Source organism: Corvus moneduloides, chromosome 2 (assembly GCF_009650955.1).
Source record: "Corvus moneduloides isolate bCorMon1 chromosome 2, bCorMon1.pri, whole genome shotgun sequence".
NCBI classification, from domain to species: domain Eukaryota; kingdom Metazoa; phylum Chordata; class Aves; order Passeriformes; family Corvidae; genus Corvus; species Corvus moneduloides.
In genome coordinates, this window is record NC_045477.1 from 101601153 (window position 1) to 101613278 (window position 12126).

General features: G+C 40.0%; 1 protein-coding gene across 2 annotated transcripts in view; it reads right to left on the minus strand.

Moving 5' to 3' along the window:
- NLGN4X (neuroligin 4 X-linked) overlaps positions 1-11924 on the minus strand; it is a 171905-nt gene extending 159981 nt beyond the window's left edge. For both annotated transcript variants that reach the window (XM_032100581.1, XM_032100580.1), the window contains exon 1: positions 11531-11924. The gene's annotated coding sequence lies outside the window, so the exon portion shown is untranslated. The remainder of the gene's footprint in view (positions 1-11530) is intronic.
- Positions 11925-12126: the final 202 nt, after the last annotated feature.

Consider the following 12126-nt stretch of genomic DNA (forward strand, 5'->3'; position numbering starts at 1 on the left):
TAAGATATATGAAAGACTCTGGAAAGCATGTAACAGTTTAGACAAAGTCTAGATTCTTCATCTATTTTTTTCTTTTTTTGGTGGAATAATTTTTATGTTTTTGCAAATAAAGGCAATATATTGTTCTAGAAAGTTGGAATTCTTCAGCCAAACTTTTATCAATCTTCTCTAGAAAACTACTTCTATTCTGAGATATCTTCTTATAGAAAATTCAGTGCTTATTTATTTATAGAAAGTGTGTACTATGAATAATCAATCCTGGTACATGTCAGAGCAGAAAAATAAATTGGTGTAAAGTAATAAAAAATGTTGTGATTAAGTTTTTTTAATCCATTTTCTTCCTTCTGTACTTGCAACTTCTACCTGTCTAAACATAAAATCTGAGTACATACTAGAAATTAGCATGGATTAAGAACTAAAATTCTGATGAGGCATAAACTTCCTGTTAAACAATAATCATCTAGAGGGGACAGATAGATTTAAAAGATAAATTTACCTTAAAAATCACTTAAGTTCTAAGTCTATTTACACACAGTAAAATGTGCACCATGTTCAAGAATCGCATTTTCACCCCCTCCTGTCATTCACCTTTATCCTCACCTTAACTTTTCAGAATCACAATGTCAAGAAGGTTAATGCAGTTACATGAATTTGTGATGGACCATTTCACTCAGATTTTCTAAGGCAAACATATATAGCTGGCTGGTAAACAATTTACTCCACAGAGAACAAGTTCTTCTTAGCTGAAAAGAGACCTCTGCCAAATCAATATACTAATTATGAGATATTAGCTGCAAAAGGAGGGGGGGAATCCTGGAACCTGACAATCCTTTTTTTAAGCAGTAAATACTTCTGTACACTCAGATATTAGGCACAGTGTCACTGAAGACAGTGGTACAAACCGATGCAAGAACAGTGTTAATGAGATCTTAGTCATGCTTGTAATCTTTTAAATATACAGCTTGCAGCAAGTGAAGAAAAATTGCTGTCAAAATTGCTGTTCTATGCATTATATCTGTTTATATATATAAGGGAAAGTTGCTTATTAAGAACATGAAAGGCTACCACTCTGCAACCTCTGAGGAAAAATTGTTTTCTCCTGTCTGCTTTATTTCTTACCAAATATCTGCAATTTGGAGCTAAGCAGAGTGTATCAATTCTGTTTTAAAAAGTGATCAGAAAAAAGTTTTGTAACTATGGAATATAACTTAGATGTGACATAATGGTACAACAGCGATTGCATGGTCTTTAACAACTATTACATTAATTTCTTTAAATTATGTATATGAGTAGGATGAAGACACATTTTACTCTAATTTTCTTCCCTTCACCCCCATGTAGCAGTGACAGAACTATTAAAACCCACAGTTTGTTAAGCCTGCCTTTATATAATCCCAGGTAAATTTCTTCACATTCTTCATGCACTTCTCTGCAAAACTAGTTTCTCTGAGACACTGCAAGTTAATAGTAAAATTTGGCATGTGGGGGAAAAAAAACCAAGCAAAAGCACACAGACAGAAAAAAGCACACAAAACCAAAAAAAAAAAAAAAAAAAAAAAAAAACAAACCCCAGCAAAACAAAACAAACAAACAAATACCCCAAACCAAAAAATCCAACACCCCAAAAAGCCAAGTATTTGAAATGAAGCAAAAAAGATTACTTTTTATGATTCTTGGGGCAAACAGCATAAAAAAACCCAAAAAAGCAAACATTCCTAACTAAAAATATAGTCAGTGGTGATACCACTGGATATGGTTTCCTTAAACAGCAATGGCTTTCTTTCGATAAGTACTTTATTAGGATAAAAAAAAATTAAAATATTATTGAGAAGAAAACAGACTCAATTTCAAAGTGCACAATCTAGATTTCTACAGAGGGATGATGATATTAAAAATTGTACTTTTACCTTGACCAGTAACTTCTACATTGCACCCCCTCAGACTAAACCAAACCCTCACACCCAAAAGCATCACCTCCTGTTGTAAATACACCTGATTTATAACCTGCTGTTTTAAGTTCTCCAGAACACAGTACATGAACTGCCACTCCTCCTCCTACTACATACTCTCTATGCTCTTGTGTGTGTATATCCCTGTGTGTCATCATGTTCTTTTTCTTTGGAAGTTAATCATGTTAACCTTCCTTTGAAACTGGTTGTCTGTCTGCAACTCTGTGCCTGTTTACAGACTCTGACTAGGATGGGCCTCTTGAGGCAGTAATAAGCAAGAGAAGGAAAACACCCCACCAAACTGGGGATGATGAATAAGAGAGGGAGGGGTTGGGTCATTTAGGAAGCATCATTTTTCACAGAGGAGAAGGTAAGAACTGGAATATGCAATCTCCTCGTCTCAGACATGAATATGCTTAGTGCTTAGCTTTCAGGCCTTAAGAGCTAGAAGTGCTGTTACAAGTGCTATCACTGCTGTTAAGAAATCCATTAATTGTCTCCCAAAATAGAACTGCCATTTGTCCATCATCTTTATTGACGTCTCAAGCTCTAGACAGTATCTTCTCCAATTTGCACATTTTGTTTCCTCTTGAATAAACCAGCTCTAACTGGTTTTGGGAAGCAGTGAAGTATCAAGCCTCACCAAATGACCGCTCTCCAACGGCAAACAGAAAATGAAATCTACCACAGAATGATGTTTCTGTGAAGTGTCATTATCCAGTGATCATTTACTTGTATACAAAATGCAAGACTTATTTAGTTTTCCAATCTTATCTATTTAATAGCTAAGAGAATTCAACACACTGGCACTATTACAACTGCTCCCATCTCCTGTCCTTTCTACAGCGTTTCTAGTGTAACTTCTAAATTGCTAATGTAATTTTCATTGCCAGAACAAGAAATCCTTCCCAAAAAGACACTCAAATTCAGCTAAAGCAAATCACCCCAGAGTTAATGGGGTTTCTACTTTATTGGTCACCATATTGACCAGTATTACACCTTTATTATGTCATGAGTGGAAAAAATTTCACAGGCTCTGGGATGCTAAGACAAATTACAAAGCTACAGAAAAATAAAAAACAAATAAACAACAACAAAACTTGCAGAAAAGGAAGGAAGAGAAAATTAAATATTCTACCTACATGCTCTAATTTCAGTTTTCTCAAGCTAAAATTTTTATAGACAGGACAGATCTAGACAAGAGGACAATTCACTAGAACATCTTATTTCCAAAGCCAACAGGAAAAAGAAAATTGAAAGTTGAAAATTACAAGAATAAATATACATTTGCTACACTATAGCACAAAAGAGAATCAGCCAGCTCTTCTAGTGAGGAACTTTAGCTTGTGCTTCCATGTCTCTCTATGACCATAACAACTTGGTGTAAGGGTAATGGTACATGCTAACTGCACCATTAATCCCCTACATTTCAGTAACATCACACCTCTGTACCAGATCAGAGCAGATAAATCAATGCAGCATGCATTTCACGGGACAATAGTATAAAAAGCTTACTGGCTCTTTTAGTTTACTCTTTTTTTTTTTTTTAATGTAAGTGCCAGGTGGCCTGCATTGCCATATTCCTAAGGTGCTGTATTTGAAACATCTCTATGTAAAGATGACATCAAACCAATATAAACAAGAAGCATTTATCTTCAAAAACTGTAACTCACAGTTAGCTTCAAGATCTTGAGAAAAAGAAAGACATAACAAATGTAAGATTAAACAAACTAATGCATTTTCTTAATAACTGTTGGACTCTAGATCAAAGCAGTAAGTCCACCTATCCTGCACTGTAACTTGTATACCTGAACTAAATCAAATATTATCACAATGAGCATGAAATTAATATGCTAGGTCTCTCATCCAGCTCCACGATTAATTTCCAGTTATGCCAACTGTTATTATTTAATCTGTCAAAACCACTGGATCTACATCATCTGTCCCCAAATTCACCACCTGCACATTTGAAAACTACACACACTGAACATTTCTAATTCAGGCAGCAGACCTACTGCTGGCTGTGTTAATACAAAATCACAGCCTCAGGCACCACAGTTCATCCGTCCAGCTGTGCATAATTGGCAAAAAGTTCTACTTCCCCTCACACCATTGTGTACTGAGAACTTATCTTTGCTTTCATGTAGATGATATAAAGTGCAGTAGGCAGACATAATAATAATTACATTATTGGTGGAGATATATTTGGATTGGGACACTATAGCAAACAAATCAGTGACTATGTATCTGACTGAGAAGGAACACTATGATTGATGAATGTTGTCCTGAAGTCCTGCATTGGACTATCTGCACTAAAGTTTGGGTGAAGGGTATATTCCACACAGCAACAATTCATTAGCTGCTTCCTCTAGTTATTGCTATAATCTTTTTCCACTCTTTGCATAAGACATCTGATGAAATCCAGATACACTCCTACTACTTAATAAATTTCATAGAGTTTTGCTAACGGCAGATGTACATGGGCTTCCCTCTTCTTGGATAATTCTTCTGGAATCCAGGAGAGGATTTTTGCTCCTTTTTTTTCCAAGAATCACCTATAAAATAATATTGAAATCTATGATCCAAAAAAAGTCCAACTGAACCTCCAGGGGAATTATTTACCAGTATTAAAATGCTAGTTTGGAGAGTAGGCAAAACTTGAGCCCCACCTCAACTAATGAGATAACGGAATGAAAAGGTGAACAGACTGGATCTGAATACTCCATCTAAAACACACCTAGTTTCTTTGACAAGCAAATCCAAGAAACTTCAGAAAGAAATCACAGATGGAATCAAGTCTGCATAATCATTTGTCTTCATAAACACAGTCACCAATAACACATGCATTGAGACAGTACACGGTCCCATATCATCTAGCATACTCTTTTAGTGTGCATAATCATCCAGTGCTTATAACAAGCTCTTCAAGGAAGGGATGGAGATGCATTATTTTTCAGAGCCTATGCTTCTTTTTTATTTTTCAAACAAAGGTTTGAAGGCAACTTCATTAGCAGAGTTAATGGGAAGTTGGGAGAAAACTTTGAAGCATTATATATGATATTGCCAGCTCTATGGAAATAATCCATACTATTTTATCCAAATACTTTCTCCCAGAGCCTGACCAAAAGCCTCTTGAAATTAACAGGTGTCTTTACACTGAATCCAACAGACCTCATTGTATCACATTAATCTGTCAATGGTCTGTTTATCTTGGTCCTGTTGCGCAAGTCTTTTAATATTGGTGGTTTACGCTATGTCCAACAAGAAAAGGAGTAAAAATGTATTGTACATTAGAGAGCATATGCCTTATATCTTAAATGGTGTCCTATATGAATAATATACTATTTTTGTTTATTTCAAAAGGTACCTCTGGAAAATATTCACAGTAGATCAGAAAAGGTAGACTCATATCTCAAAGAATAAACATAATTGTTATACAATTTTAAGGTAATTTGTTCTGTACATCACCAAGTACTCAAAAGAGGTATTTAATGGGTAAGTGGTATATAAGTGATAAATTATATATGTTGGAGTAAAGTAAGTAAAGAAATACAGAGAAAGGGGGGCCAGGGGAGAGGGGAAGAAAAGCTTATTTATCTTCAGAGGAAGAATTCTTCATTGTATAATTAAACTATTGATAATTGTTGAGTAAACCCCTGCTCTTTTTAATAGCAGAGTTCTGTGTAGTGTCTGCAAAAAAGTTTATTTAAGAGGAGAAAAACTGGCACATCTACTTCCAAGAAAGATTTATGCAAAACTTAAGTCTAAAATCAGTACTACAAAAGTCAGTAAAAAATGAAGATATAAGAATAAACACTAAAAGTGTGACTCGATTCAAAATTCTTTTATTTCGAAAGAGACTATCAGCTTTGTCCTGGTTTTATTACATTTGGATGGATACAAAGTAGGGGTTTTGTATATCAGAAGTCAAAAGTGTGATGTATAATGTAGTACTTGTTTATTGGAATAGAAAAAATAGGTGTTTGGAGTTGATTACTGAAAAATCTGTTTTGGAGCAAAAAAAAAAACTCCAAGCAGGAGATTTATTTAAGTCTGACCATTTACTTTCCACCAGAGTTTAAAAGTGTAAAGGAAACCCAGTTATAGAAAATATAACTAATTTATTTGAGCCCTCTCTATGTTATTTCTCTAAACAGATCTTTGAAAGACTTGTTGGCATTAAACTGCATATCTTCTCGCTCAGGGTCCAAAGTGACATTAACATATCAAGAAGCTTGATCACTAACCCAGCTGTGTCTGACAACAATATCACAAGGTACCACATGATGGCACTGACCAAGATCGCTGGTCAGTCCTGGAAAGACTGTTAACCTGACAGCAACACTACAGAGCTTGAAAATCTGTTCCTTCCAGGTCTGTACTGGGCCTGCAGCCTACACAGACACTACAGTAACAGCAATTTTCAAAACAATCAAGCCGTTAGACCACTTCAATTAACACTTTGGATCAGAAATCCTATTCATGATTGTCCTCTTTCATTTCTGGCTGTCCTAGACCTCTCTTAATTGACAATGACTACCTCCAGTTAGAGGACAAAGGAAACTGAACTCGTCTGCACAGAGAAGCAGTGGTCTATCTCATTTTGTCTATTGCATTCAACAGATGCAAATATGAAAAATACTGCTAGATGGATGTTTGCTACCATCAAATCTTGCCATTAATATTTCATCTGTCTTCTGTTATGGTGAAACATTGAAGTGGCTTAGTCTTAATGATCTGTGTAAGTAAATCTCAAAAATACTTTTAATTTATTTCAAAATAAATTCGTACACAAGTACAAATTTCTATTTATATTCATATTATATACGAAATCATAACAGTCACTGCAGAAGCAGTAAGAGTGCCACTCATTTTCAAAGCCTACCTCTCTTGAAAGGCTCAGCCTCCCCATCAAGTTGCAAATCTCAGTTAGCACATAAATAACAGAAGATAGACAAGCATGGAAAATCCTAACTCTCCCCTGAAGATAGTCAGTGGTATACACTTACTGAAATATGTCCTATGACACTGAGTGGTGTGTGGGCTCAGCACAGAAGACAGCTGAAAGAATCATACATTGTGATATCAGTGACTACAATTCATTTTTAGATTATTACAGTACGAATCTGAGCATTCCTAGCTAGGGATCGTTCCAGCATGTGGTAATGCATTTGGTTTGAATTAGCCATGACACTGGTAAAACCTCACTGCAGATATTACAGGATAAGCCAGTGTTCTACAAGGGCTGCTTCTATTCATGTCAGCTATGCATGCAAGCCGTAAAGTGACCCTGTTTCATATACGGCTTATTTTTAATGTCAAAATTCATCCCCATTTGTTTACATGGGTTAAAGAGGGATAAGCTTGCTGGAAACGTCTCCAGAATAATTTCCTACCTTTTAAATTCAACCACTGCAGACTGTCTATAAAGGTTATCGTTCAATTTTCTATTCTCTACCCTTATATTCAAGTCGCGAAAAGTTTATTACCATTGCGTCCTATCTCATTGCTAAAATTGTTCCAAGAATATTGCCAATAAAACTTGTTACTTGCTCTTCCTCCACTAGACAGCAAGGTGTTTTTTCTCTTTGGTGTATGGGGGTTTTTTACTGGTGGTTTTTTATTTTTCTTTAAAATCCAATCTGGGGACTACTAAAACAAACACAGTGTGAAGTGGAGAACTATTAAAAGGTGACATAGTCGAGTACACAACCCTGTCAGATGTGAGGATCGAAATGGCTCACATCATAAATGCTTTATAAACATTGCTTGAGAGCACCTGAGTTGAACTGTGACAGAGGATAGCTGCAGCTGGACATGAGATACTTATATTGATTTGTGCAGCTCGTGTTTATATTTTATTAGATTTTTATTTCTATAAAGACTCACAGCCTTGTAATTCATTGCACATAACTAACCAATTTACTCATGCAGAAGAGATCTTGAATCCTGATGACAAGTCTTCAAGCGACAGAATGACTAAATTATATGCTGGTTATAGCATGATGCTTATTCCTGTCCTGCCCAGGTGGAGCTGTTCTTTACACTATGTGATTCAGCCATCAAACAGCAGCATGCGTGTTTGAAAGGCCAAGAGGAGGCTGTATTGAGAACCTGTCAAAAACAAACGTGCAAACCTCTGTGTAACAATCAGTAAACGCTGCTTGAATCACTATTTTGTTAAAAAAAAAAAAAAAAAAGCCAAACAGATCCTTGTTTCTATATAATATTTTTAATACAAAGCTTCAGTTAAACAGCTTTTCTTTCTGCCTCTTGCCTTCATCTCTGCATGACAGCTCTCCAGCTGAAGGATGCTATTAGGATAGACATTTTTATCAAATGTAAAAATTTTCAGGTGAATGATGTGCCCAAGAACATGGGATCAGCTAAAGATAAAATATTTGGAAGACTACAAAACATATAGGCTAGCATGGTGTCTCCAGCAAACCTACCAGTTTTATCACTTGTCCTAATTTAATCCAGTTGGCCTGTTCTATTCACGCTATGAGGCTCTTGTTTGCTCATATTGTGATGTTTTTAAAAGAAATGATACTGATCACTGTGCTTTGCTGATCAAGAAAAACGCATTAGGAATTTCTGAATTTACAGTCCACATGTTTGTGATACAGCGCTGCATTTTAAAACAATAGTGGGTGAGTAATCACTCCCTCTAGAAATGCAGAAGAAAATGTATTTTCTTATCTATATGAATGTATTCCACTGGAGACCAAAACTAAGAGCCATTACATTCAACGAAATTTTTTTTTTAAAAAGAATTCAAATTAGCTCTGAATTAGCTTGGTCCTCTTGAGTACCAAGATGTTTTGGATGTCAAACTGAATTTCAGTTTTAGTATTTGGTACAACTTAATAGGTGGCACTTGGACACAACCCACCAACAAAAATTGGTTTATACCATACACTGGCATATGAATAGAGACAGAGAGAGTAATAACAGCTGTATTTATATACGAAGGACTAATAACTTCACAATTATAAAAATTATGTCAAAATTAAGTTTATTTTTCTATTATTCTGACAAAACTATATGCCACCATAGAGATTGATGTTTTGAGTAACCAGGAACTGCATGACATGTTTTCATGGCTCTCAAACCTTAATGATTCACTGGAATATGATTCATAAGACAATGCATGCAACCCTCTATTCATCAGTATAAGCAAAAAATATTTGGAATTTCCTGCCTTAATCCACGTCTATATAAGGACTGCCTATACAGAAGCCTCAAAGATATTAATAGAATATAAAGTACTTTGTAAGTAAAATGAAAATAAAATGCAGTGTTCATTTGACATATGAAATCAGTTTGCTTTTACAAAGCAAAGCAGTGCTCTTACCTAGGAACTAAAACTAGTGAAAATAATTGCTTCTTAAGGTGACAAATAGTTTATTTCTTTAGTGCTAACTGAGGATTTATACACCTAATAAAAACTTAAATTTTGTCCCATATGATATGGGACAAAATATTACCCTTTAATACATGAGATCTCTGCATCAGCAGTTGTATTTCTGTTTTGGGAAGAGAAGAATAGCAGGGATTTCCATTTTGGTGTAACTGATTGTAAATTCCTCCAATTAAGCTTTGAATTCTAATCATCTAAACACATGCATGTATGTCCTTAACGTTATTAATTTAAAACCAGACTAAAATGTTATCAGTGTTTGCTTTCAACACTGATCAAACATGGCTAAATGGGTGTTTTGAAGGGGGGTGAGGGGGGGTGTATTTCGGATTTTTGTGGTGGTGTTGGTTTCTCTCTAAATACAAAACATCCGAACTTGGCCGTGCGTTTCAGCCATCCCTACGGCAGGTAGTACCTGCACGGAGGCTGCAGACGGGCAGCCGAGCCCCGGCACCCTGTACCACAGCTCAGGCGCTGCCGTCCCTCCTGGCTCACCGCCCGGCCGAGGCTGCCGCGGCCGGGGCGCCGCGGCTCCTTCACACCCGGCTCTGCCGCTGGAGGAGTTCTCAGCCTCCACTCCGCCCCTCGTCGCTGTCGCCGCCACCCCAATCCCGGCGTACGCCCGAACTTCCCGCTCGGATCCGCTCTCCCGCGGCGGGCGCGGGACGGCCCCGCGGCGGGGCGCGCGGCGCTGCGGCGCGGGGGGCGGCGGCGCGCGGCTGGAAGGGCCCGCAGCGCCACCTGGCGGCCGCGCCCCGCCTCTGCCGCCGCGTCCCCCGCAAACTTCTCTCCCCCCACGCCGGGCGCTCAAACTGGCCAAGTTTCCCGGCCGCGACGCCATCTATTCTTAGCCCCGCTCCAGGCACGACGGCGGGACACCCGCCCCGACCCACTCCCGCTGCCCGTGTCCCGCACCCTTCCGCAGCGGCTGCGCGGAGCGCGCCCTGCCCGCCCCGACCCTGCTCGCCCGCGAGATGTGTCCGTCAGGGCGGCTGCGGCGGGGCCGCCCCCGCTCCCCCGGGCGGTGCGGGGCTGCCGACGGCCTCTCCCGCGGCGAAGGGGCAAAGCGCGGCGGCCGCGGAGGCGCCCCACGCCGCCAGCGCCCGCCTCGCCCGCCCCCGCCCCAGCTTTGCAGAGAAGCCGATTTACTGCCGAGCTGGGGAGGAGTGGGGGGGGGGTGAGTGGCGGTGGTGCTTTTCTTTTATTTTCTCCTTTTCTTTTCCCCCCGCCCCTCGTCCGCGCACGCTGGCTCTCCCCAGTGCCAGTCCCCGCTCCATCACGTGCGGAAGCCCATGCCCATCACAACAGCGGGCATTTTACCCGTGCCCGGAAAGGAAATAAAGAAAGAAAAAGAAGAAAGAAGGAGAAAAGAAAAAAAAAAAAAAAGGGGGGGGCAAGAAAGAAAACCCACCACGGAATAGCTTAAGCGAAAGCGGGTGAACCGCTTAATCCAAGAAGAGCCAAGATTTCCTCTGAGCAGCCGCCTCCCTTGTCCTCCCCGCCCGTCCCCGTCCCTGTCCCTTTTTGCTTTTTCGTGGCTGTGGTGGTGGCAAGCAAAGTGGTTAACCAAAACCCTACGTGTTGGTTTTGTGTTTCCCTGAAAACCTCTGGCGCACACACAGAGCATGAGGTACCGCTCCTGCCCTTCTCCGCGCTTGCAAGAAACTGTGGCTTCGCTCTTTCTCTCTCTGCCTGTACTGCAGATATTTTTCCCTCCTCTCCTCCACACTCTTCTGTTTATTTCCCTGTAAGGCAGAGCTACTTTGTAAACATCTCACACAGAACCTCAGAGCCTTTCCAAATAGCTGATTGCAGCAAAATGCCTCCAAACAAATTATGGTGCAAGGAGGATATAAGGGACGAGACCGAAGTGGGTAAAAAAGAAATAAATTTGCATAAATATGCATATGTGACAACAAGACCGCGTATGATGGTGGAAATGTCAGCATGAAAGTATCGCTTTATCATGATGTGAAAAGTAAAAGCACAGACGACTGCAGCAAACTGCTCGCCCTTTGCCAGAGTACCAACTGCAACACCTCTCCCTCTCTTCCCCCACCCTCGCCGAGAAAAAAAAAAAAGGGGGGGGGAATAGAAAAAGCAACAAAAAAAAAAAAAAAGAAAATGAACACTCAAACTACAAATCCGGTACTCCTACCTTAAAACTGGGATAGCTGCAGAAGCATAGGGATCTTTTTTACACAGCCAGAATCTTTCGGGAAATCCTCTCGGGCTATCATGCAGCCAGGATTATTCACATACGGTTCCTGCTCTCCTTTTTGGAATCCAATGCGATTGGCTTCTCCAAAGGAATGCAACGACCACGAAAGGGGGGAAAAATTAAAAATAACAAGAAGAAAGACAACAACACTGGATTTGAAGGAAACTCGTGTTCTCGGTTGTAAGCGACCTACATTCAGGCAGAAAATTCATTGCAATCAGTGCGAGAGGGAGAGTTGAGTCTGCAAGTAAGAGCTGTGATTGCCTATGCAGAAAGACCGAGCCGCGGAGAGACTGATCTGCAAGGCAAGGCGAGCTGGGAGAGAGAGGGAGATTGGGGGGGGGGGGGGGGGGGGGGGGGGGGGGGGGGGGGGGGGGGGGGGGGGGTGGAGGGGGAGAGGAGGGGGGGAGAGGTCCAGGCTGTACCAGGCGCTCTCCTCCCGCTATTGGACCAAACTGAATGAAATTCACAAAGCCGCCAGCCAATGGCTCCCCGCAGCCAGCCCAGCGCTACAGAAATCGCATCTCCATCCA